This window comes from Camellia sinensis, chromosome 15 (assembly GCF_055761805.1).
Source record: "Camellia sinensis isolate YWXY chromosome 15, ASM5576180v1, whole genome shotgun sequence".
NCBI lineage: Eukaryota > Viridiplantae > Streptophyta > Magnoliopsida > Ericales > Theaceae > Camellia > Camellia sinensis.
In genome coordinates this window covers 99,770,147-99,796,951 of record NC_138975.1, presented here as the reverse complement: position 1 = coordinate 99,796,951, position 26,805 = coordinate 99,770,147, and the positions used below count along the sequence as shown (strand labels likewise).

Sequence of the window (26,805 nt, the reverse complement as noted above, 5' to 3'; positions counted from 1 at the left end):
TGGATTACTCAGTCAAATAAATTCAACAAAGATGGAATATTTTCCCTTGGGTTCAAAGTGGAAAAACAAAATATTTTCAAAGACCCAAAATGAAAAAATTTAATTAAAAAAAAAAACAAAACAAAACCAAAGTTGAAACATTTAATTTTTTTAAAATTCCAAATCTACCCTTTGAATTGGACAACACTGGGCTTTCTATATACCTATATAAACCACACTTCCAAGCCTTACTCAAACACACCACCTTTGCTTCCTAGTTCATTTTTTCACCAAAACACTATCATATCTCTACATCTATGGAGTTCCTGTATCTCTCTGTCATTCTTGCTTTCCTCTCTATTCTCATCACCATTTTTTCTCTTCGACACTGCTCCAATGATGGTGTCAAATTGCCTCCGGGCAGCTTCGGATGACCTATTATCGGTGAAAGCATCGAATTCCTGTTTGGCAAGCCAGAAAATTTTGTGAACTATAGGATGAAAAAGTATTCTCAAGAGATATTCAAGACGAAGATTTTCGGAGAGAAAACAACAGCCATATGTGGCCCAAAAGGAAACAAGTTTCTCTTCTCCAATGAGAGAAAGATCTTCACTGGTTTCTCGCCTCACTCAAAGCCGAATCTTTTCCTCTCATCAAAACCCGAACCAGCGGCAGCTCCACCAGTTCCACCACCGCACGCGGTGGCAGCGGATGATGTAAAAGAAGTGATAAGGACACCTGGGTTTTTCAAGCCTGAGGCATTGTCAAGTTACTTGGAGATAATTGACTCAATTTCACAACAACACTTGAAGACTCATTGGGAGACAAAGATGAATTGAAGGTTTGTTAGAAATTTTAATAAAAATAAAATTTTCAATATTTAAAACCTATTAATTTTCAATATTTAAGGTTTGGTAAGACAAATTTATTAGTTTTTAAAACCTTCTTAAGTTAGAAAATTAAATTTTACTATTATATTTATATTACAATATTTATTAGATTTAATTCATTGGTTTGATTTTTCACAAACTATTTTAGACAGAATTTTATTTGTATTTTTTTATTTTAATCATTTAATTTTTGTAGGTTTTACATATGTCAAAATTAGATTCATCTAAAAAATTAAATGACTAAAAATATGAAAGGTTCATTAGAAACAAATAAAAATCTAAATAAAAATGTAACAATTTTTTGTTTGGATTTTTGTTTGTTTTTAGTGAAATTTTTTATTTTATTTTTATATTCTAGTAAATTTATTTTATTTTTAGATACATTTAGATTAGATGCATATAAATAACAAAAATAAAAAAAAATAAAAGTTGACTAAAATAAGAAAACAAAATTCACACAAACATAAAATTCGTCAAAAAAATAATTTTTTAAAAATCAAACCAAGCAGAAAATATTTTTCTAAGAGTGTGATACTCACAAGACACACAAGAAAATCATGTACATGAGATATATACTAAGCTTTTACAAATATTTTTGTAGACGACTGTAGACGTCCCCGAACGCCCCGGGAGGGTGAGGTCCCGTTCCGTTCGTTTTGCGGGTCTACTACAGTTCGGACTCAAATTGTCACGGTTCTTAATCTGAACCAAAGAGTCCAAATCTGGCAAATCGTTTTGAGAAAACAGATTTTTAGAAAAAGAAGTGCCAAACATGGACTGCTTTGCCAGATACAGAGTCGCCACCTAAATATTTTATTTTGGGGAATTTAGGAAACCCTGACTCAGTGCCAAAGGCCACGTGTCCGTCATCACCAAAGTTGCCTCGGCTCGGGAACTTGGGTACGATTGGGGAAGGTCAGCTATGAGCACCCCCTCTCGCCCGATCCGAAGATCGGCCTCTACCAACCATGATATCCAATTTTGAAAACGTTATGTGTTCTTAATCCGGTTATTAGTCTAGAATTACTATGTTATGCGCACAGCAAACAAATATAAACCAAATCGCCTAAATTGGAACAAAACATTTCATGCTTGTTTTGAAAATGGTTTGCTACTCGCAAGTAGGCTAAAATGCAGGTTTTGCCACCCTCGAGTGGGCTTTTAGAAAAGATGGTTTTGCCACTATCTAGTGGGCTTAAAACTCACAGTTTTAATGCGTTATCCCAATTTGGGTAATTTAACCTCCATCCACAGGCATTCAAGCAGTTATATCACATAAGCAGCTAGCCTCATGGTAATCGTGCTGTTATGGCAACACTCACACGCATGCGGTATGCTAAAGCATAAATGCTTACCGAGTACTCCGAGCCAAAACAAAAACTAGTTAATAATCATATGCATGATCCTAGTTCATGTTAAGATGGCTAATGCAACGCATGCAAGATGCAACTAAGATAGGCTCGGCTAATCTACAATGACATGTGAAATGCTACAACTAACACGTATTCAATTTGGAATTGAAAATACAATGCAGTTAGTATGATGCGCCGAGCCCGGTGCATGCAAAACAGATGAATGAATGCAAACATGCTATCATACTGTATGCTAATTGAAAGATGCCATAATCTAACCATCATAAGCTGGTAAATAAAAGGGAGAAAGATGTGGGGTTGGAAGACATACATCACACACACACACACTTATTACAACATTGCCCTCGCGCAGAGGGTCCGAATAAATATTACAGTCCGAATAATAAACACATTAATTATTACAAAATTTCTAATTAATTAACAGAATGAATGCAAAAGGAAAGGTGGCCACAGCCCCTGCCTCGGGATGCGCGAATGATGCATGCTCGAACCCGTCTCGCCCGGAAAGTCCGTACCATACCACTGCTGCCTCGGTTTACACTGCCCTGCTTCTCTGAAAATTGCCAAAGTTCTGGGATAGGTCCCTTGAACACTGTGGAACACCATCGGCTGAAGGAAATGTCCACCGGCCATTGAAAATATCCATCGGCTGCTGATGAAGCTACCGGCCCAGGAAGGATTGCCGGTCGGCAGAAAGTTCCTGCAGAATCTGGTTTTTGACAGCAACAAGAACAGACAGTGTATGGCATGGAATTTCAAGCAAGTGTATGCATGGCCACTCTCCCAATCATGTAATGGACTCAAGGGAATATGCCCCTCGACCCTCGGGCCATCAATTACGCATGATGGCCTAAGAGGCCAAGTTTTGCAACTTCGATATCAAATGAAATGCAAGCACAAAACACATTAAAGGGCCCCAACCCCTATCATGATTGATCAAGAGGCAAGGGATGCATGCTCAATGAAATGCAACCTAGGCATGGAGGCTAAGTATGCAACATGAACATGCAAATGAGCAATGTATACTAGGCGCACAACCTAAACATGTAAGTAAACATGGCATGCAACAACATGCGATGATGGACTTAAACTAACATGGATAGCTCGCAAGCATGCCAAAATCAGTGGCCATTAGATGAAAATGAGACTCTCGAAACGCGTGCACGCATGCACGCAAACCGAGGACCAAACCTAAGGCATAGTATGAAACTCTAACAAGGCATGGCGAGGCATGAAATATGGCATACAAGCATGTAATTTCAGCACTGAAATGTGATATAAAACAGCCCCGAATCACGGAAACATGGCACCCAATGCATGGAATGAGACTCGAAATGCAAAACTAGGCACACGCAATGGCCTACAGCTATACAAAGCATGCGTTATTTAAACATGAAGCATGAAGACAGATTCAAGACAGTCTCAAAACAAGCATGTTTACAGTTTTAAGCAAGGCCAAACAGTGAACACAAATAGGGCTAAACCGATATGCAAAAATGGCCCTAAATGTGAGATAAAGAAGCAAGTCACAGCTGCTGGCCCCAAACAGAAGAGGGCCCTTCAACAATGTTGAAGAGGGACCCAAAACATGGTATTTTACAGTTTATGATCAAACCCAAAACAGTGCGTATGCAAGCCTAAAATACTATGCAAAATAAGGCCTAAAAAGAGGGATATAAAGGCAAGTGGCAACTAGGGACCTTAAACATGGAAGGACCCTAAAACAAACATGAAAAATACATCAAAAAATGACTATTTTCAGTTAGGGTCGGAGCCCAAATATGCAAGCATGTATGGCTTAGAAAGGATACAAAAATAAGCTTAAAAGAGAGGAAATGTTGCTCACCCTTGAAGATCAAACTTTAGCAGCCTTTTGGCTTGAGAAAAGGTGCCTCCAAAGCTCTGAGAAGGCCCTCCAAGCTGTTGGAATGGAGTGGTGGTGTGGTGCTATAGGGTATAGTGCAAATGGAGCAAGGATTTTAGGGTTTGGAGGCTTGGATGAGATAGATATATGGAGGATTGTATGCAATGCTCCAGCTGGTTTTCTAACCTGGTATAAGGAAGAGGAGAGCTTCCTTTAAAGAGCCAAGAGACTAAAGCTTCTCTTAGAAGCTTCAAACCAAGAGCAAAGATCCTCCATACATGTGTATAGAGGATCCAGTCTGTGCCATCCAGCTAGCACAGCTGGCATCCACTCAATCTGTAGAATACTCCGGAAGGTTGTCGGCCAGTAAAAATGGTCGGTCGGCTAAAATAAATGGCCGATCGGCACAATAAATTGCCGGTCGGATAAATAGATTGCCGACAGATGCTTCCATGGTCAAAAAGTGGCCGGTGGGTGTCTAGATTGAAGCCCCGGAAGTTAGCTTTCAAATGGCGCAAACCTTGCATTAAAATTCCTCTTGTGAAAAAAGTTATGTCCTTTTTGGTGAAGCCGCGCAGATTCGATCAAATCGGGATGATGCCCAACTTCAACTGATCATATCTCCCCCACCCGGACTTGGCTTTAAGAGATTCTTGAGTGAAAAATGAAGCCCCGGAAGTGAACTTTCCGACGGTGGTGGCCCCATAGCTAAAATCCAAGTATGCAGATTAATAAGCCCGATTCAGCGAGGACTGCTTGACTCCCTTTTACCCAGATTCATGCCTGTCTTCTTCTCCAACTTGGTTTCTTCTCTCTTCCCCTCCTTTCTTCAACTTCAAACCCCTAAGCAAGGTGTTTTGAAAGATTTTTCAAAGATTTCACCTCTCTTTCATTCATTTCCACTTTGTCCCTGCTCGGTTTACCGAAAAGCGCAACGTTTGACAAAATGCGAGCCTCGGAACATCGCAGAAACTTTATTTCAAAAAAGTTTTGAAAGAGAGGGTTTTAAGGTCTAAAAACCATCCAAAATAGCTTTGGTCCAAAACGGGGTGTGAATTTGAGACTTGTCTCTCTCCTTGCCAAAGAAACTGGATCTTTGCCCTGCACACCTTTTATCACCAAGTAAACCATCAGTAAAGCCCAAGTCTTATGGGCTGTCAAAAATGGGGTGTCTACAACGACTTTCTTACTACTCCCTCCATCCCAAAATAATGGTCCCTTTTGGGGAATCCAAATTTTTTTGGTAGTACAATTTTTGCTTTTGAAAAAAGTTGATTTTCCAAAATTATCCTTTTGATAGTTCATTTTTTGGGAATGTCAACGTCATAATTGTACTTTTTAGATTGTTTATTAATTTAAAAGAAGGGCAAAATAGGAAATTTATATTATTTTTGTTCTTGATTTTTGAAGAGGGACTAATATTTTGAGACAATAAAAAATGGAAAAAGGGACTAATATTTTGGGACGGAGGGAGTATGTTGTTTTACGCATATTTCTTATTTCATATGTTATGTATGTCTTAATAATTTTGTTGAACAATATTGAATTGTTCCATAATATTTTTGTAATAGGTCTATCCTTTGGCAAAGACTCTAACCTTGTCAATCGCTTGCCGGATCATTCTAGGGATGGAAAATCCAGATTGTATTGCGAGGCTGGTTCACTAGGCGGTGGAGGAGCTATGAAGCAAGATATACTGTCTCATATGATTCTTGTGAGTGATCTAACTTGGAAGGGTATGGGTGACGCAGAGATTGCTGATAAAATGATAGGTTTGTTGGTGGCTGGTTATGCCAATGTGGTTGTCACCATTTCTTTCTTCATGAAGTTTGTGGGAGAGAGTCCAGACATCTACAATAAGGTCTATCAGGTAATAACTTTGTTATATAATTTTCTATGAAGAATAATGTGATTGTTGCATTTTTGAAATTATAAGTTATTATTATTATTATTATTATTATTATTGAGTAAATTATTTTGTTTGTATAACAAAATTCTTTTGGATTGTAATTAAGGTACTTAGCAGTTGACATGTGTGATACACGGGATAAAAGATTTTTTTTTTTTTCTAATCATAATATTTCATAAATTTTAGTTAAATTATTTATGTGTATACATACATATAAAATTATTTAAAAAATATATTTTGTGACGTGAAAGAATAATCTTAGTTGATCGTATTATGAATAATCTTAGTTGACCGTGAAAGAATTGTCACGCCCCACGTTTTATTACTCGAATAACATTACCAAATACCTTATATTAATTCCATTTGATTGAGGATAAACAATAATAAACAATATCTTTCTCTCAGGACAACAATGATGATATAAATATGACAAGGTATTATGCCATTAGGCTTACATTAAATAACAATAAATACAACAAAAAGGATTTACCCTTGTACAGCACATGGCACTCGGCCTACAAATAAAGGGCCCCGTGGCCAACAATTAAAAGACTTCAAGTCGCAAACGATCCCTTCAGTCTTGCACCTGAAAACGTTAATCAACACGTGGGATGAGCACTAAGCCCAGTAGAGATCCCAAAGATCCTAACCAATCACAACATATAGATAAAAATAATCATGAATGCATCAAGTCATACCATATACGTAATGTGACATTTAATATGAAAAGTATACATATATAACTGTGTGTTTCTCAAAATGTTCCTCTTGACACTATTCAGCATGAAAACCAATTATTCTCTTTCACATTCTCTTCATTTTTTTTTTTAAAAGAACATATTTGAAACCTCATTCTTTCTTTGATAAACCTTCCCACTTTAACAAAAAGGAACCTCATTTAAACAACCGTTCTGAAAATATGACTCCACATGCAAATTTATGGTTCTTAACCCATCTCTCAATATTCCATAACCATTCACCTCCCTTTATATCCTAATACAGATGTCTACAACCTTCCCTGACCATATACCCAAGGATAAAAGCCCAGTAAGAAACAATTAACACATATACACCTTCTGACTAAATAATCAAAGTAATACATACTCTTAATTTCATCTTCTTGATGCGAATTACCGACAATACATAAATATAAAACAAAACAAGATAACAGGAACACCACATGCTTCCAATTCATCTCCACCGGCCTACAGCACAGATGGCAGATCCACAACATAAGAACCATATATATATACAAAACGAGGTAACAGAAGTAATACATGCTACCAATTCCATCTCAACCGGCCTACAACATGAATGGCAGATCCACAATACAAATAACACATTACACTTGACTGACCTCACCCAGAAGGAGGTGCTCCTTAGGTCATACTTTACCGGGTGCGAATCGGAAGGGAACGAAGAACCTACATAACGTGCCACGCTTTGCCGGCTATGATACGGCGGAAAACGGACCCCCTTTTAACACTTTACCGGGTGCAAACCGAAAGGGACGAGGAAACCTCTGTCAAGGCGTCACGCTTTGCCGGCTACGATACGGCGGGCAATGGACCCCCAATATAGCGACTCTGGTTTTGTCCCGACCTTCATTGTGTTCCGGACTCGGGTTTTGTGATTGAATATTGTATTCATGTCTTGTTTTTCCTCTTTGACCCTTTGTATTTGAGTTTTAGAACTTGTTGGGCGAGTTTGGAATAGGTTGGTTGTTAGTTGGGTTGGATTGTTGTTGCCTAGATTTTTGCCTCTTCGCTCGAGCGAGGCTTCTTGCGCTTGAGCGAGCTTTTTGTAATTTGCTTCTTCGCTCGAGCAAGGTTTTTTGTGCTCAAGCGAGAATTTGGTGTTCTCATGTTTCCTTCTAGACGTAGCATTTCTGGGAAGGGTGAAGTTCTTCGCTCAAGCGAGGCTTCTTGCGCTCGAGCGAGCTTTGTGTTATTTGTTCCTTCGCTCGAGCTTGGTTTCTTGCGCTCGAGTGAGGGTGTGCATCTGTGAAATAATTGAAGGTGTGTATTCTATGCTCGAGCAAGGCTTCTTGCGCTCAAGCGAACGTGTACGTCTGTAAAACTTCTGAAGCTTCACATTTTGCGCTCGAGCGATGCTTCTTGCGCTCGAGCGATGACCGAGTATATCAGTTCGCAACAGAGGATTTTTCCATCACTTTTTGATTTCCTTTCTCTTCAAAACCCCAATCCGGCTCCCTTTCTCTCTCTAAAACTCTCTCCTTCTACAAATACTCTAAGATCTAAGCATCCCTCTACCCTACTTCCTTTGTTAAAAAGGTAGAGCACCTTGAGGGCTCCGTGTTGATCTGGGTAGATTGTGGTTTTGGCTTGTTTGAAGTGTCTCCATCTTCTCCTTTGCTCTCCTAACATTGAGGTAGGGATGTTCTACTCTTTAATATGGGTTTTAACCTAGGTATTTGTCCTTTTGTATAAACGGTGGGATTTGGGAAGATTTGGGTGAAGTTAGGGTTTGGGTTTGAATTTTGAAAGAGGGGTTTTGTATATTTGGCTCTATACATGTATGTGAGGTCTTGAACATGATGTTACTTGAGTATAATTGGTGAAATTGGGTCTTGGGGTTAATGTTTGGAAAAAAGGGAAACTTGCCCTAATTTGTATTAAATAAATTATTTTGTATAAATAATGAAATTGATGTGGGAAATATGAAATTGGAAGGGTGTATAAATGATTGGTGTAGTTGGATTTGTTAGGTCACTCACCTATGAAAATTTGATAAATTATCTGTCTAATAGATTGTATATCTATTTAGAAATATCTGTTTTGGGCTATCGGTGGAGGATAGCTATGATTGTTGTAGAAACTACATGTGGATTAGGTGAATTGAAACTAAACAATTGAGTTATGTCATTGAATATTAAGGTTTGATTAAACCATTGAATATGTGATTTGATTAGTCATTGTATATGACAACGTTTTTGAATACATTGTATATGTATCATTGTTTGGGAGGAGATAGGGGATGTACTCCATTGTTTGGGAGGAGATAGGGGATGGACTCCATTGAAAATTAAGTTGGCCGGAGTGTCCAAGGTGAAAGTCCCGAAATTATATATATATATATATATATATATGGGTGTCGATTCCCTCGAATGTGATTCCGTAAAATGGCAAGAAATAAAAGTGTTAGATTGATGAATGTATTGAATTGTGAACCATTGAGTGTAATCTCATTTTGGTTGATTGGATAATAATGAATTTGGTTAATAGATTTACCCGAAATGGATGAATGGAAATGAATCGAGGCATTTGTTATCTATATTGAATGGTCTTGGAAAGAATATGTGTTGGTTAAGAATATTGCACATTTATCTGATACTTATATCTTAGTTAAATCTCATATATTGTTTTAGCATATCTTTACTGGACTTTAGCTCACCCTACTTGGGAAACCATTTTTAGGTACAGGTGACATGCCGCCTTCAAGGACATAGCTTGGGACGTTTAGGGGCTAAAGACTACGTTTTGTTATTTCGTTTTGTGTTAAATGTTTATAGAGCTAGGACTCTTTCTTTGTTGTAACTAAGAGATGTCTTGGAAAGATGTAAGCCCGTAGGGTGTTTATTTTGCTGTAATTAATTAGTGTTACATGCTATAGTTTCAGAATAAATATTTATGAAAGTATGATGCATGTAATCACTTTTGTAATATAAACTCTGATGAATGAAAGTAACATATTTCCTTTTATGATTATGAATCTTTTGGGTTGGTTTATCTTTTTTTGTTTTAGGACGTTACACCCAAACATCATCACAATCCAAAAGCATAACACAAATCAACGGAATACTAGACGGGTGTAATACATACACCTAGTTGAATTATCATCATAATAGTCACAAATCCATTGATTGCATTAATGTTATTTCTTATTTCTTTTTCTTTTTTTAAATATACACTGCGAACCACAGTTTCACACGGGTTTTTCCTTTAATTTCTGTAACGCCCCAAATTTCTAGCCCAAATGATAATGCAACAATCATGGCTCTCTTAAAGGAAAACCAAATATAACTTCCCATACTTGCATTATAGAATAATAATAGTTCCTCATGCGATATTACATTGATTCAACAACAAGTAAATAACCAAATAAGCACCCCCAAGGGTTTACAATCTTCCAAGGCTTAAGCCCGGTACACAAAATGGTTATTCAAACCCACACGTACATAGCCCTTGGCTTACAAATAGGATCACAGCAAATGAGAACTTTAGTGCTCTCAACACACATATTTCCACACCATCAATTAGGCGGATTCACCACGTCTTTTCCTGCACAAAAATCCGGTAGGGTGAGCATAAAGCCCAGTAGGAAATCCTTAGCAAAGTATATACATTTTATACAAGTCTCAAAAGATGAATGCGCATGCCGTACCATGCCTTTTTGAAAATAAAACACATCTTCATCTTTTGAAAACCATCATGCTCAATGATGTTATGCAACTTCAACTGTTCAAAATTTATCAATTTAATTAAAGAGGGCGGTAAATACAACTCTGGTAATCCCTAGGTTGGTGTCTGCAAGTAGACTATACGAGTACTACCAATTGTCATTTTTACCAGTATTAACCGGAAGGCTCGACACCTATCCGCGTAACTTTCTGGTCTTTCACCAAGGACACTCAGGCCAACTTAAACAATTTCATCTACACCACCTATCAAGACTTACCACTGTATTTACCCCAAAACCATTTCATGAAAACCCATTTCCTAACATTCTTTTCTCAATGCAAATTTCCAAAGCTTAACATAGTCCAATGAATTAAAATACCAATGTATGCTTAATAATGCAATGCAACATTACTTCCATATTCAATTGTTCCACACAATATACCATTGTGATCAAAATTCCCATTCCTCTTTTCAACACAATTCCACAAGATGAATATATATATATACATACTTTTATATCCAATTCATTCAAGAGAATAACGTAATTTTCACATTTCAAGCAATCTCAACAATTTAGTCAATTCAAGACTAAATCAACATTTTGACAACAATTTCCAAAATAAACAACATTTCTCATTTTCTTTTTCACAAAATTTGTCATTTATATATAAATAAACAATTTTCAAAACATCCATTTATTTTGCTACACAAAATAAATATGACAACATCTTCCAAGGATTTTCAACATCTTTTAAAGAAAAGACCCAATTTCTAGATTTTCTCACCAAAACCATTCATCTCCAAGATATTTAGAAGAATCTCCCCAAAATCATCTTTCTTCAATCAATATGGTTCAAAACCTTCAATTTTTATTTTAAAAGGGAAAGAAATTAAACCCTCTTTCAAAATCACTCATCTTCTTGAAATTAACAATCAATTTCTCAAAGCTAATCAAAGGATGATTTCGAAAATCATCTAGATTTTGCAAAAACATATATATAACTCTAAGAAAATCCCTATCTCAAGTTTTGAAGAAGAAATGAGATGAAACCCCCAAAATCAACGATGTCGAAACTCGATCTTCACCACACACAACGAAGCCCTCGAGATGATAACCAACTTTGGTGAAGAACTTAGGTCTAAATCCCAATGGATTTAAAGAAATCAAAGAGAGAAGATCACTTATAGAGAGAGAAGCTCCCGATCTGGAATTCTGGAGAGTTTTAGAGAGAGAGAGAGAGAGGACTGAAAAAGTGATATGAAATATCAAATTCACGAACTGATATAACATGGTCCGCTCGAGCGTGGAATGCCCCGCTCAAGCGTCAAATACACTAACCCAGCACTTTTGTAGACAGGTCAAACTTCTAAAACCAAACATTCTCTGCTCAAGCGCATAAACGACCGCTCGTGCGGACAAGCAACTTCGAATGCATTTTGCATTTTTATTTTGGGGGCGCTACCCCTCAACCCTGCTAGGGCGCTGCCCTAGGACCCGCCACGGGGCGTTGCCCCTGGAGCCCCCCGAGTTGACCGGGCAGCTTGATCCTCGACCGGCCCAGTCGAAGTGGCAAAACATGAAAGAAGGATCGAAATTGGGATTGCTACAACATTGTTGAAGGCAGAGAATCAAGCCCGAGTGAACACCGTGGAGTCGAGGACAAGTTTCCTTACTAGAGAGTTTTTACGGGCCAAACCAGATGAATATTATGGTGGCCTCGAGCCCAAGAAAGAGGATGAGTGGCTCGAACAAACTGTGAAGACGTTCGAGATGCTTCATATAGATGATAGCCAGTTGAGGGTGACTTTAGTGAGTTACTACCTTAAAGGGGATACGGGTCAGTGGTGGAAGTATGCCCAGGGTAGGGTGGAGCCATCATGGGAAGCCTATGTGGTTGCTTTCCAAGATAAGTATTGATCTCCCGCTGTTAGGAAGAGATTGAGGCAAGAGTTCAAAGACCTTAAACAACTCAACATGACCATGGCCGAGTTCGAGGCAGTCTTCTCTAGTTTATCTAGGTTTGCACCAGAGTTGGTGGCAATGGAAGAGCGCCGTTGTATTGAATTTGAGAAAAAGTTAAAAGCCAAAATTTTCTTTAAGATTGTTGGGAACATGATTCGGAACTATGACCGTCTTGTAGAGTCGACGACATACATTGAGATTTCCATACAAGTCGAGGAGGAGAGGCTTCGGAGTTCGAGGCCTAGGGGCCAAGAGTCTTAAGGAGACTATAGGCAAAATAAGAAGAGCAGTGGTACCTTTTCATTCTAGCCACAGCCACAACAACAACAGTCAAAATTCACTTTTCCTTTGCCTAGTGCGGTTCTGGAAAAAAGTACATCTAGTGGCTTCACGTGTTTCAAGTGTGGCCAGCCGAGCCACAAAGCCTTTTCGTGCCCACAGAAGGGTGGAGGACAGTTGATGTTGCCACCACCACCACCGAACCGATTTCAGAGTTAGTCTCAGTCTCAGAATGGAGGCCAGGGATTTAATTTTTATCAGCGTGGTCAGCCGGGGCATATGAAGAGAACTTGCCCTCCGTTGGGAGGCGCATCTGGCGCATCAGGGTCGAAGCAGACTTAGAGCCACCAGTAGTCTCATTCAGCTCAGGCTTCACGAGCTAATCAGCGAGCCACTTCAGCTCAGTCGGTACAACAGGCCTATGCTCCGAGTGGGAGGCAAGTTAATCAGGGGCTACAGGGGTGCATGTATGTTGTTACCGTGCTGGAACAGTTGCTAGAATCCTCAGTTGTGAGAGGTATTTTTGTTGTGTGTAATTCTTTGGCTAATGTATTGATAGACACGAGTGTGTCTCATTCATTAATATCTACTGCATTTGCTTCTGCATTGGGGTTAAAGGTAGCACAGTTAGTGCCTCCACTCAGAGTAGAGTCTCCTGTTGGGGGAATAGTTGATTTAGACTAGGGTTGTCGGGATTGTGAAATAGAAGTTGCCGGGCGTCGACTTCTGTTGGCTTTTGTGTTGCTAGATATGTCGAGTTTTGATTTCATTTTAGGCATGGACTGGTTGTGTTCTTATCAAACTGTGATTGATTGTTACCGGTAGAGAGTTACAGTGTGCACTTCGGGTGGTGATCGTTTCTATTTTTGGGGAAACCGAGTTGACAGAGCCTTGTCGCCAGTTGTTGACCCTCGTAGTAGGAGCAAGCTTAGTGGCCTTCTTGCAACTCTCTTGGATAGTGAGAGTGACAGGGCTCGTGTTGAGTTATCAAGGGTAGTTTGTGAATACTCGGATGTCTTTCCAGAAGATCTTACTAGTTTACCACCTCACCGAGAGATCGAGTTCTCCATTGAATTAGTGCCTGGCACGACACCGATTTCCATGTCACCGTATTGATTTACACCCGCCGAATTGCATGAGTTAAAGATTCAACTCCAAGAACTTTGAGACAAAGGCTTCATTCGCCCTAGTACATTGCCTTGGGGAGCACCGGCTCTCTTTGCAAAGAAGAAGGATGGGTCATTGCCGTTGTGTATTGATTACCGCAAGTTGAATAGAGTTACAGTTAAGAACAAGTATCCTCTACCCAGAATAGATGATTTGTTTGACCAACTTAGAGGGTCTCGTTGCTTCTCAAAAATAGATTTGAGGTCGGGGTACCATCAGTTGAGAGTTCGAGGGGAGGACATTCAGAAAATAGCCTTTTGTACGCGTTATGGCCACTATGAATTCCTTGTAATGGCTTTTCGGTTAACCAATACGCCTGCTTCCTTTATGGATTTGATGAACAAAATTTTTAGGGAATACTTGGACCGTTTTGTGGTCGTCTTTGTGGACGACATCTTAATTTATTCAACCGAGGAGGAGGAACATGAGGCTCACTTACAGGTAGTGCTTGAATTGCTTGAGAAACACCATTTGTATGCCTTGTTTAAGAAATGCGAGTTTTGGTTAACCAAGGTAAAATTTTTGGGGCACGTAGTGTCAAGAGAGGGAGTAACAGTAGACTCCTCAAAGATAGATGCCGTACAAGATTGGGAACAACCCAAGAATGTTTTTGAGATCCAGAGTTTCTTGGGGTTAGTGGGGTATTATCGACGCTTTGTTAGGGACTTCTCTAGACTAGCTGCACCTTTGACTATGGGTATCAAATTTGTGTGGAGTGAGGTGTAGACACCCCATTTTTGACCGTCCTCAAGACTTGGACGTCACCGTTTGAACACTCGGTGATTATCCATGTTTGTGTTTGTTCGGAGTTCCCGGAGGTCTCGGCTCGCGCGCCTTGCCTCAGGATCTCCGAACTCGACCGTTTAGTGTCTGGTTTTGCACCAAACACTTGTGTCTTGCCTTTGAGAGGCAGGGTAGGGCTTGTAGACCATCCCCACCCACCACCGGCAGTGGCTAGAGGCCACCGGCTGGTGTTTGCTGCCACCGGCAATGTTTATTGCCGGCCGGCACTATTTGTTGCCAGTCAGCACTATTTAGTGCCGGCCGGCACTCTTTTTGGCCAAGATGGCATTTTTGGCCGGCCGATTGCTGTTCATCTGCTTTTGCAGATATTTTTAAACAGCTGTCTTGCTTTTGCATCCCTCCATACACGTGTATGGAGGGATCTCCCTCTTGTAAAGCTTGTCTTGTAAGCTTTACAAGACATATAAAGAGAGGCTCTCTCTTGAAGCAAAGGAGGAGGACAAAGGTTAGAGAGTTTAGATATTTTGAGAGCAAAAACAGCCATTGTTAAGCTCTGGTTTTAGGGTTTGAGTTAGATACACTCCCTATATCTCTTTCCCTCTCTTTTGTGCACTAGGTGTTTTGTGTCTTACTATTGCACACAAACACCTAGTGTTTCACCTTCCTCTTGGAACTGAGGTTCTAAGGGACTGATTTTGAAGTTTTAGCATTGGATTCAAGCTAAAGAAGGCCATTGGAGCACCATTTGTGAAGGGGTCTTCAAGGGTGAGAACCTAGTCTCCTTTTTCTCCATTTTTGCATTGATTTTCTACCTATCTTAGAGCTGTTTTTGTGCTTATTGTATAACATAAAAAAGTTCTATTTTTAGGCCCTCTTTATTGTTTATTAAGAGTGTTTTGTTGTTTGAGGGTGGTTGACCCCCCTTAGGCCTTGAAAGGCCTCATTTTGGGCCATTTTGTGCTAGCTCCGGGATTTTGGTGTTGGGGTCTCTTCACCACTGAAATCTTGAGGGATTTCAGTGGTGAAGATGATGCCTTGAAGTCCCAAGAAGGAGAGGGCCACCCCCTCTCCTTGTTGTCCTTGAAAAGGGCATATTTTGGCCTCTTGAGAGAGCATTATGCTTGAGTGTGTGTTGAGCATGTTTAGGTTGTTTTTCATGCTTATATATCCATAATATAACATGATTTTAAATTGGTTTCGGTACTCCATGCATGCTTAGCATAGTTGCCTTGTAATGCCTTGTTATGCCTTAACATGTCTTAGGTTGTTAGCCTTTGTTGGAGCATGTTTTAGGCTTAGTCTTGTGAAGATTATGTGCATATTTTGCCATGTTTTAGGTCTTTCCATAAGTGTTTGGGTTGATTTTGGCATGCTTGATATAGCTCCTTTGTATTTGGGCTTGTTGGCATTGAGTATGTGCATGTGTAGCATGACATCTTTGCATCGATTTGGTGATTTGGGGTCCCCCCACATGTTATTTCAGTCCCATTTCCATGCTTGTTTGATTGCCTTGCATGCCTCTTTAATGCTGTAGAAGCTTGTGTAGCAATGCTCCATGTTTTGGTGTCTATGCATGCCTTTGTTTTTGAGTCACTTAAATGCCATCTAAGTAGTTCTTTAGCTTTGTTTTAACATGCTAAACCTCTGATTTTGGTCCTTCCTTTTATGCCATGTTTGGTCTTGTTAAGTGTAGTTCAATGCTCCTTGGATTTGCTTTGAACACTTAGACTATTTGTTGCATGTTTGGCTTGATTTATTGCTTGGTTTGGCACCATGATTTAGCATGATTTCAATGCTTATGTTGCATGCTAATTAGTCCATGATTCCCCCTTTCAAGTGTGCTTGAGAGTTGTTCAATTTATGCCTAAGTGTTGGCCTTTCAACATATGTATGTGTGCATGTGTATTTGGTCCCTCATTGTAGCACTTTGGCTACTGTTTTGGGCCTAACTAGAGCTGCCTAATTCATGTTTAAGACCATCCTTTGCTTATTTGCATGCTCACCTTGCATGTTTGCTTGTATCGGCATGTTGCATCCTTAGCTCGTATGCCTAAGTTGCATTGCATCTTGCATGCATCACCTTGCCTCTTGAGATGAGTATGATAGAGGTTAGGCCTCCTTGTGTGTTTATTTGGTTTGCATGCATTTTGAAATTGAAGTTGCACACTTGATTCTTTGGGCCATCATGCATGGAAATGCGTGATTGGTGGTCCGAGAATTGGGGCACATCCTCCTTTGAGTCATTAACATGATAAGGAATGTAATGGGTGCATAAATTGCTTGAATTGCATTGCCATGCAAGATTTTTCCCTCTGCTGCTGTGAGTTGCAGGTTCTGCAGGAATTTATTGCCGGCCGGCAGTATTTAGTGCCGACCGGCAGTCAATCGATGGCCGGTGGATCTATTTTGTGCCAGTGACTAAATGCTACTGCCAGTGGAAATTCTGCTCAGCCGATGATATCCCCCAGTGTCCTGAGAGGCATCCCTGAGACTTTGGCAGTTTTTAGAGGAGCAGAGCAGGGAAAACAGAGGCAAACTATGCATGACAGTGCGATTCCGAGCCAGTCCCGAGCATGTGTTGCATCTGGCCCTCGCCCCGAGGCGGTTTACTGTTTTTCTTTAGTTTAGTTAATTTGTTAATTAATTAAGCAATTTGTAATATTTAATTAGCTTGCGTAGTTAATTAATTTGTATTATTATTTTGGTCCCTCCGAGTGAGGGCGAATCTGTAATAAGTGTGCGTGAGTGTGTGTATGTCTTCCAACCTCACGTCTTTCTTCCCTTTTATTTACCTGCTTATGATGGTAGATTAGGGCACGTTTAATTTAGCATACCTTATGCTATGCATGTGTGCATTCATGCATTTGTATTGCATTCATTAGGCTCGGTACATCACGCTAATTGCATTTGTATTTCAAATTCTAAACTGAATATGTGATAGTTGTGCATTTTCACATGCCATGTTTAGGATAGCCGAGCCTATTCTAGCAACATTTTGTATGCGATGCATTAGGCACTTAACATGGACTTGGATCATGCATGTTTGCTAACGAGTTCTTTGTTTTGGCACGGAGTACTATGTGAGTATTTTCCAGTTTTAGCATATCGCATGCGTGTGAATGCTACCATAACAGTATGTTTACCATGTGGCTAGATGCTTATGTGTTAAACTATTTGAATGCCTGTGGGTGGAGGTTGGATTGTTTGAGTTGGAAAAACTCGTTGAAATCCATATTTTTAGCCTACTTGCGAGTAGCAAATTTCAAAACATTTTTAAAACAAACGGATATGCAATGTTTCTTTCCAAATTAGGCAATCTAGTCTATACTTGTTTGCTGCGCGCATAACATAGTAATTCTAGGCTAATAAATGGAATAAGAACACAAAACGCTTTCAAAATTGGATATCACGGTTAGTAGAGGCCGGTCTTCGGACCGGGCGAAAGGGGGTGCTCATAGTTGACCTTCCCCGATCTTACCCAAGCTCCCGAGCCGAGACAACTCCGGTGATGACGGACACGTGGCCTTCGGCACCGAGTCAGGGTTTCCTAAATTTCCCCATTTTAAAAAATATTTAGGTGGCGACTCTGTATCTGGCAAAGCAGTCCATGTTTGGCACTACTTTTTCAATATCTGTTTCTCAAAACGATTTGCCAGATTTGGACTCTTTGGTTCAGATTACGAACCGTGACATAAATCGAGTCCGAACTGTAGTAGCATGAGGCCCACGCACGGGCGCGTCTACATGAGGCTTATGAAAAGTTATTCCAAGAACTTAAGACTAGATTGACCACCACACCAGTCTTAATAATTACGGAAAGGGGTTTGAATTACACTGTCTATTGTGATGCATCTGGGGATGGACTTGGTTGTGCCTTGATGAAAGAGGAAAAAGTTGTGGCCTACGATTCACGACAATTGAGAACTCATGAGAAAAATTACCCCACCCATGATCTAGAATTAGCAGTGGTGATTTTTGCTTTGAAAATTTGGAGGCATTACTTGTACGGTGAGAAGTTTGAAGTCTTCTCCGATCATAAGAGTCTAAAGTATTTGTTTTCTCAAAAAGACTTGAATTTACGACAACGGAGGTGGATGGAATTTATGGAGGATTATGACTTTGAGTTACACTATCATCGAGGGAAGGCCAATGTGGTGGCCAATACTTTGAGTTGAAAATCTGTGAGTAGTTTGGCAAGTATGGCCATTCGGGAATGGGATATGCTAGATGTTATTGGCAAGTTTGATTTGCACTTGGGTGAGTCCGGAGAGAGTGCTACCTTATTTACTTTGAATTCTTAACCTACCTTAGTTAGTAAGGTCATAGGGGTACAACGAGGAGACTGTGATATGGAATCAATCCTTGTTAAGATTTCCAATGGGAAGGAAGAGAAAGGTTTGAACGTTCACTCGGATCTGAGTGTACATTACCTAGACCGTTTGTTTGTATGAGAATCTTGTAGAGAGGAAGTACTTCGGGAGTTCCATCACTCACGCCTTGCGGTACACCCGGGAGGCACTAAAATGTATCCTGATCTTAGTCGTCAGTTTTGGTGGAGGGGTATGAAACAGGATGTTGCTTTATTTGTATTGAAGTGCTTTACTTGTCAACAAGTGAAGGCCGAACACCAAAGACCAGCGGGTTTGTTACAACCGTTACCAATAGCCAAGTGGAAATGGGAGCGTGTTACCATGGATTTTGTAGTTTGGCTTCCTAGAACACAACAAGGCAATGACGTCGTTTGGGTGATTGTTGATAGGTTGACTAAGTCTACCCATTTCATTTTGATGTGCACCAGTGACTCAGTTGAACGCTTGGCAGAATTGTACATTAGAGAGATAGTTCAACTTCGTGGAGTCCCTATGACTATTGTGTCGGATAGTGATCCTCGTTTTACTACCCGGTTATGGAAAATCCTTCAAGAGACGTTAGGAACTAAGTTGACTCTTAGGACCGCTTATCATCCTCAAACCGATGGACAGTCGGAACGAACCATTCAGATTTTGGAGGACATGTTTAGAGCTTGTGTCCTTGATTTTAAGGGGCCTTGGGAAAGGCACTTACCATTGATCGAGTTTGCTTACAACAATAGTTACCAAGCTAGTATTGGGATGGCACCATTTGAGGACTCATATGGCTGACCTTGTAGATCACCAGTTTGTTGGGCCGAAGTAGGTGATGCACCGTTACTGGGTCCGGAAATTGTTAGAGAGACAATCGAGAAAGTTGTTCTCATTTGGAAGAGGTTAGCTTTGGCCCAAAGCCGACGAAAGAGTTATGCCAATAAGAGGAGACAACCTTTCTCTTTTGAAGATGGTGACCATGTGTTTCTAAAAATCTCACCAAGATGGGGTTTTATGAGATTTGGTAAGAGTGGTAAATTATCTCCAAGGTTCATTGGGCCTTTTGAGATTTTAGAGCGAATTAGGGAAGTGGCATACCGATTAGCTTTACCGTCACAACTTTTCACAACGTATTTCATGTATCTGTGCTAAGGAAGTATGAACCCGACCCTTCTCATGTTCTTGACTGGGTTGACTTGGGGGTAGATGAGGATGGCTCTTACGAAAAACGACCGGTTCAAATATTAGATACCTGGGAGCAAGTGCTGCAGGGCAAAACTATACCGTTGGTAAAGGTGTCGTGGAGACACCATGGGGTTGAAGAAGCGACGTGGGAACGAGAGGCGGAAGTCCGCTCCAAATATCCGGATTTATTTGAAAATGCTTAAGTTGCTTTTCTTTGTAATATTCCCTAGTGTTGAGGGAAAACGTATTTAAAGTTGTTAACCACATGTTGATATGTGCGTTGTTGTTTTAAGCATAAGGTTGTTTAGAGTTGCCATTACTTTTTGAGAAATTTCATGTTTATGCATATTTGGGAGGTCATTGTTAATGAGATAACCATGGTGGAATTTGGTTGAGAGTTAGTATTGTGATTTGAAAATGAAATAGCGTGGCTTTGATCGCTAGAAACCCCTTTGTTTGGGTAGTTTGATTTGAAATTTTAAAATTCTTTAAGGGGGGAAGGTTGTAGCGATCCCGGTTTCGATCCTTCTTTCATGTTTTGCCACTTCGACTGGGCCGGTTGGGGGTCGAGCTGCCCGGTCAGCTCGCGGGGGTCTAGGGGGCAGCATCCCTTGGTGGGTCCTAAGGCAGCGCCCTGGCGGGGTTGAGGGGTAGCGCCCCCAAAACAGAAATGCAAAATGCATTCGAAGTTGCTTGTCCACTCAAGCGGAGAATGTTTGGTTTCAAAAGTTTGACCTGTCTACAAAAGTACTGGGTTAGTGTATTTGGCGCTCGAGCGGGGCATGTTATATTAGTTTGTGAATCTGAATTTCATATCACTTTTTCAGTCCTCTCTCTCTCTCTAAAACTCTCCAGAATTCTAGATCGGGAGCTTCTTTATCTAGAAGTCATCTTCTCTCTTTGATTTCTCCAAATCCATTGGGATTTAGACCTAAGTTCTTCACCAAAGGTGGTTATCATCTCGAGGGCTTCGTTGTGTGCGGTGAAGATCGAGTTTCGATATTGTTGATTTTGGGGGTTTTATCTCATTTCTTCTTCAAAACTTGAGGTAGGGATATTCTTAGAGTTATATATATGTTTTTGCAAGATTTAGATGATTTTCGAAATCATCCTTTGATTAGCTTTGAAAAATTGATTGTTGATTTCAAGAAGATGAGTGATTTTGAAGGAGGGTTTAATTTCTTTCCCTTTTAAAATAGAAATTGAACGTTTTGAACCTTATTGATTGAAGAAAGATGATTTTGGAGAGATTCTTCTAAATATCTTGGAGATGAATGGTTTTGGTGAGAAAACCTAGAAATTGGGTCTTTTCTTTGAAAGATGTTAAAAATCCTTGGAAGATGTTGTCATATTTATTTTGTGTACCAAAATAAATGGATGTTTTGAAAATTGTTTATTTATATATAAATGACGAATTTTGTGAAAAAAATGAGAAATGTTGTTTATTTTGGAAATTGTTGTCAAAATGTTGATTTAGTCTTGAATTGACTAAATTGTTGAGATTGCTCGAAATGTGAGAATTACGTTATTCTCTTGAATGAATTGGATATGAAAGTATGTATATATATATATATTCATCTTGTGGAATTGTGTTCAAAAGAGTATTTGGAATTTTGATCACAATGGTATATTGTGTGGAACAATTGAATATGGAAGTAATGTTGCATTGCATTATTAAGCATACATTGGCATTTCAATTCATTGGACTATGTTAAGCTTTGGAAATTTGCATTGAGAAAAGAATGTTAGGAAATGGGTTTTCATGAAATGGTTTTGGGGTAAATACGGTGGTAAGTCTTGATAGGTGGTGTAGATGAAATTGTTTAAGTTGGCCTGAGTGTCCTTGGTGAAAGACCAGAAAGTCGCGCGGATAGGTGTCGAGCCTTCTGGTTAATACCAGTAAAAATGACAATTGGTAGTACTCGTATAGTCTACTTGCAGACACCAACCTATGGATTACCAGAGTTGTATTTACCGCCCTCTTTAATTAAATTGATAAATTTTGAACAGTTGAAGTTGCATAACATCATTGAGCATGATGGTTTTCAAAAGATGAAGATGTGTTTTATTTTCAAAAAGGCATGGTACGACATGTGCATTCATCTCTTGAGACTTGTATAAAATGTATATACTTTGTTAAGGATTTCCTATTGGGCTTTATGCTCACCCTACCGGATTTTTGTGCAGGAAAAGACGTGGTGAATCCGCCTAATTGAGGGCGTGGAAATGTGTGTGTTGAGAGCACTAAAGTTCTCATTTGGTATGATCCTATTTGTAAGCCAAGGGCTATGTATGTGTGGGTTTGAATAACCATTTTGTGTACCGGGCTTAAGCCTTGGAAGATTGTAAACCCTTGGGGGTGTTTATTTGGTTATTTACTTGTTGTTGAATCAATGTAATATCGCATGAGGAACTATTATTATTATGTAATGCAAGTATGGGAAGTTATATTTGGTTTTCCTTTAAGAGAGCCATGATTGTTGCATTATCATTTGGGCTAGAAATTTCGGGCGTTACAACTTCAAATGTTCCCAAAAGACCTCATTGGGTACTTGTAGACGTCCCCGAACGTCCCGGGGAGGAACGAGTCCGCCGTTCTATTCGATATTGGGCTCACTACAGTTCAGGACTCTAAAATTGTCACGGTTCTAAGTCTTAACCAAAGAGTCCAAATCCGGCAAATCGTTTTGAGAAAACAGATTTTTAGAAAAAGAAGTGCCAAACATGGACTGCTTTGCCAGATACAGAGTCGCCACCTAAATATTTTATTTTGGGGAATTTAGGAAACCCTGACTCAGTGCTAAAGGCCACGTGTCCGTCATCACCAAAGTTGCCTCGGCTCAGGAACTTGGGTACAATTGAGGAAGGTCAGCTATGAGCACCCCCTCTCGCCCAATCCGAAGATCGGCCTCTACTAACCGTGATATCCGCTTTTGAAAACGTTATGTGTTCTTATTCGGTTTATTAGTCTAGGATTACTATGTTATGCGCACAGCAAACAAATATAGACCAAATCGCCTAAATTGGAAGAAAACATTTCATGCTTGTTTTGAAAAATGGTTTGCTACTCGCAAGTAGGCTAAAATGCAGGTTTTGCCACCATCGAGTGGGCTTTTAGAAAATATGGTTTTGCCACTATCCAGTGGGCTTTAAAACTCACAGTTTTAATGCGTTGTCCCAATTTAGGTAATTTAACCTCCATCCACAGGCATTCAAGCAGTTATATCACATAAGAAGCTAGCCTCATGGTAATCATACTGTCATGGCAACACTCACACGCATGCAAGGATGCTAAAGCAAAAGAACTTACAGAGTACTCCAAGCCAAGACAGGAACTAGTTAGTAATCACATGCATGATCCTAGTTCATATTTGAAATGGCTAATGCAACACATGCAAAGATGCAATCCAGACAGGCTCGGCTACCCTAAACATGGCATGTGAAATGCTGCAATTAACATATATTCAACTTGGAATTGAAATACGAGTGCAGTTAGCATGATGTACCGAGCCCGGTGCATGCAAGACAAATGTATGGATGCACGCATGCATAGCATAAGGTATGATAATTTAAATATGCCCTAGTCTACCATCATAAGCAGGTAAATAAAAGGGAAGAAAGACGTGGGGTTGGAAGACATACACACACTCACGTACACACTTATTACACAATTGCCCTCACTCGGAGGGTCCAAATAAATATTACAGTCCGAATAATAAACCATAAATTATTACAGAATTTCTAATTAATTAACAGAAAGAATGCAAAAAAAGAAGAAAGGTGGCCACAGCCCCCGTCTCGGGATGCGCGAATGATGCATGCTCGAACCCGCCTTGCCCGGAAAGTCCGTACCATACCACTGCTGCCTCTGTTTACACTGCTCTGCTTCTCTGAAAAATGCCAAAGTTCTGGGACAGGTTCCTTGCACACTATAGAATACCATCGGCTGAAGGAAATGCCCACCGGCCATATATAATTTCCATCGGCTGCTGTTGGAGTTATCGGCCATTCACCAATGGCTGGTCGGCATTGAATTCTGCCGGTCAGCAGAAACTTCCTGCAGAAGACAGTTTTGACAGCAATAGAGGACAGACAGTATATGGCATGGGATTTCAGGCACATGTGAGCATGGTCATGTTCCCCATCATGTATTGAACTCAGGGGAGCATGGCCCTCGATCCTCGAGCCATCAATTGTGCATGAATAGCCTAAGAGATCAAGGTTGCCATTTTATGTAAAAATGCATGCAACACACAAATGAGGACCAAGACCCTATCATGTCGAAGTCAAGGGCCCCGGTGACCGAGAGTTAAGACGCGTTACATCACTTATAGAATGAACGCTCCTTAACCCTCACACTTGGTTTGACACTCCAAACCAAGTAATGCAATGCATGTCATGCAAACATGACTCAAAGATATAACATGAGATTAAGATGCAAGGCATGCCAAATGCCATACAACTACCATGGCAAGCATGCAATGCTAGGTATGCAAGATGCAAATGCAATGCAAACATGGGCGATTTAAGCAATAGGATCATCATGTTACAACACCTAATGAAGCAATCATGCAACAAACATGAGACAAGCATGCAATGGTGGCCTTAAACCACCAAGGGGGCAGACCTCAATCCACCTCAAAACAATGACCAAAATTGCCCAAAATGGTAGACAAACACTCATGCCAACACGCAAGCCAATGGACCTAAGACTAAGGCACAAAAGGGGGCACTTTACTTCCACTAACATGGCCATTCATGGCATGAATTAGACAAGCAAAAACAGAATCCTAGCATGCAAAAATGGACTCCAAAACCCACTAATATGGCAGCTTAAGTGGCTCCAATGAGATGCATGCACCAAAACTCATTTCTAGGCATGAAAGGGCACATCCTCAAAGCATGAAAGAGGTCACATATGCAAACATACAAACATGATTTATGGACTGAAATATGATCCTAAATGATGCCAAATCATGAGGATGGTCTAAGCTACGCATGCTAGAGGCCAATATGCTCAAGGCTTACAAGCCAAAACACAAAGAGAGGACACCAAACATGGCAAGCATGATTGAAACAGATGGCCAACAGGCCTTAAACACGGTAAAGTAATGCCAATACCTTCATGAAATTAGGCTAACACATGCAAGAATCAAGACCTAAACACAAGATGCATTTCTAGGCCAAATAGAGGAATGTAAAGCATGTATGTTAAGCATGCAAAAGGGCACAAATTCGACCAAAAACAGAGATAACATGTGACCTAGAAACACCAAAAAAACTCTGAAATAGGGCCAAAATCAATCAAGCATGCATGTTGCCCTTTAAGCCAAAAGGCAAGGAAATTAGGCAATGAAGGGAGAGGGGTGTCCCTCCCCTATACAAAACTTCAAACCAGCTTCCTCACCACTGAAAATCTACTGGTTTTCAGTAGTGAGAAGACTAAAACACTCAAGCAAACAAAGCCTCACAAAGGAAGCACCAAAAAGGCCAAATAAGGCCTAAGAGAGTGAGTTTGAACTCAAACCACAAAACACCCTTAATGAAAGTTCTTAAGCATGAAAATATAAGCTTTTTTTATGTTATGCACAAAACCTAAATTAGCAAGCAAGATAGGTAAAAAACTAGTGCAAGTTTGGGGAAACTAAAGCAAAGTGATTACCCTTGAAGAACCTTTGAAGAACAGTTGGTCCAGTCCTCTTCTTTTGATCAAAACCAGTCCAAAAGCTCAAAATCAACCCTCAAAGTGACTCAATCTCGGAGCAAGGTGTAATGGTGTGTGTATTAGTGCAAAAGTAAGGTAAAATGCACTTTTGGGCTACCAAACACACACTAAGGGAGGAGAGAGAGGGAAATATAGAGAGAGATGATGTATCTATATGTAAGCTCTGGTTTTTCTTTCAAACTTGCCAACCTAGAACAAGGAGAAGACCTCTCCTCTTATAGAAGTCGCCCTTGCAAAGCTTTCCAAACAAGCTTGCTTAGAGGGAAATCCCTCCATACACGTGTACGGAGGGGAACAGAGTGGGTGCCAGCTATCACAGTTGGCACAAAATATCTACAAAAAGTAGATGAACAGTAGTCGGCTGCTCAAAATTGCCATTTTGACAAAATGGGCTGCCGACCGGCAACAAATAATGCCAACCGGCAATATACATTGCCGATGGCAACAAAACACCAGCTGGTGGCCCCTGGCCATGGCCGGTGATGTGTGGGGATGCCTCAGAAGGTATTCCCTGCCCCTCCAAGGCAAAACACAAGTGTTTGGTGCAAAACCAGACACTAAACAGTCGAGTCGAGAGATCCTGAGGCAAGGCACGCGAGTCAAGACCTCCGGGAACTCAAGACGAACACAAACATGGATGATCACCGAGTGTTCAAACGGTGACGTCCAAGTCTTGAGGACGGTCAAAAATGGGGTGTCTACAGTTGCCCCTCTTTGACAGAACTCGAAAGTCATAACAATGACGGGAGTGAATGTCAAAGCCCAGAGACGACCCATTTTTGACAAGGCCGAAGACTCAGACAGACATGCAAGACAAACAAGATATGCGCCCGAAGGCAGGGGCAAAATGCAAGACAATGCACAGAGCCAGACATAACTTATGATCATGCAAAGAAAGCTGTAACGGAGCACACATGCAACAGTTTTAAGCTAGCATAGGCCAAACTACACTACAATGCAGAG

At 40.3% G+C, this 26,805-nt stretch overlaps 1 pseudogene; it reads left to right on the top strand.

The window, feature by feature from the left end:
- Window positions 1-296: 296 nt before the first annotated feature.
- The window catches only part of LOC114285484 (beta-amyrin 28-monooxygenase-like), a 49,588-nt pseudogene continuing 23,079 nt past the window's right edge, over window positions 297-26,805 (top strand).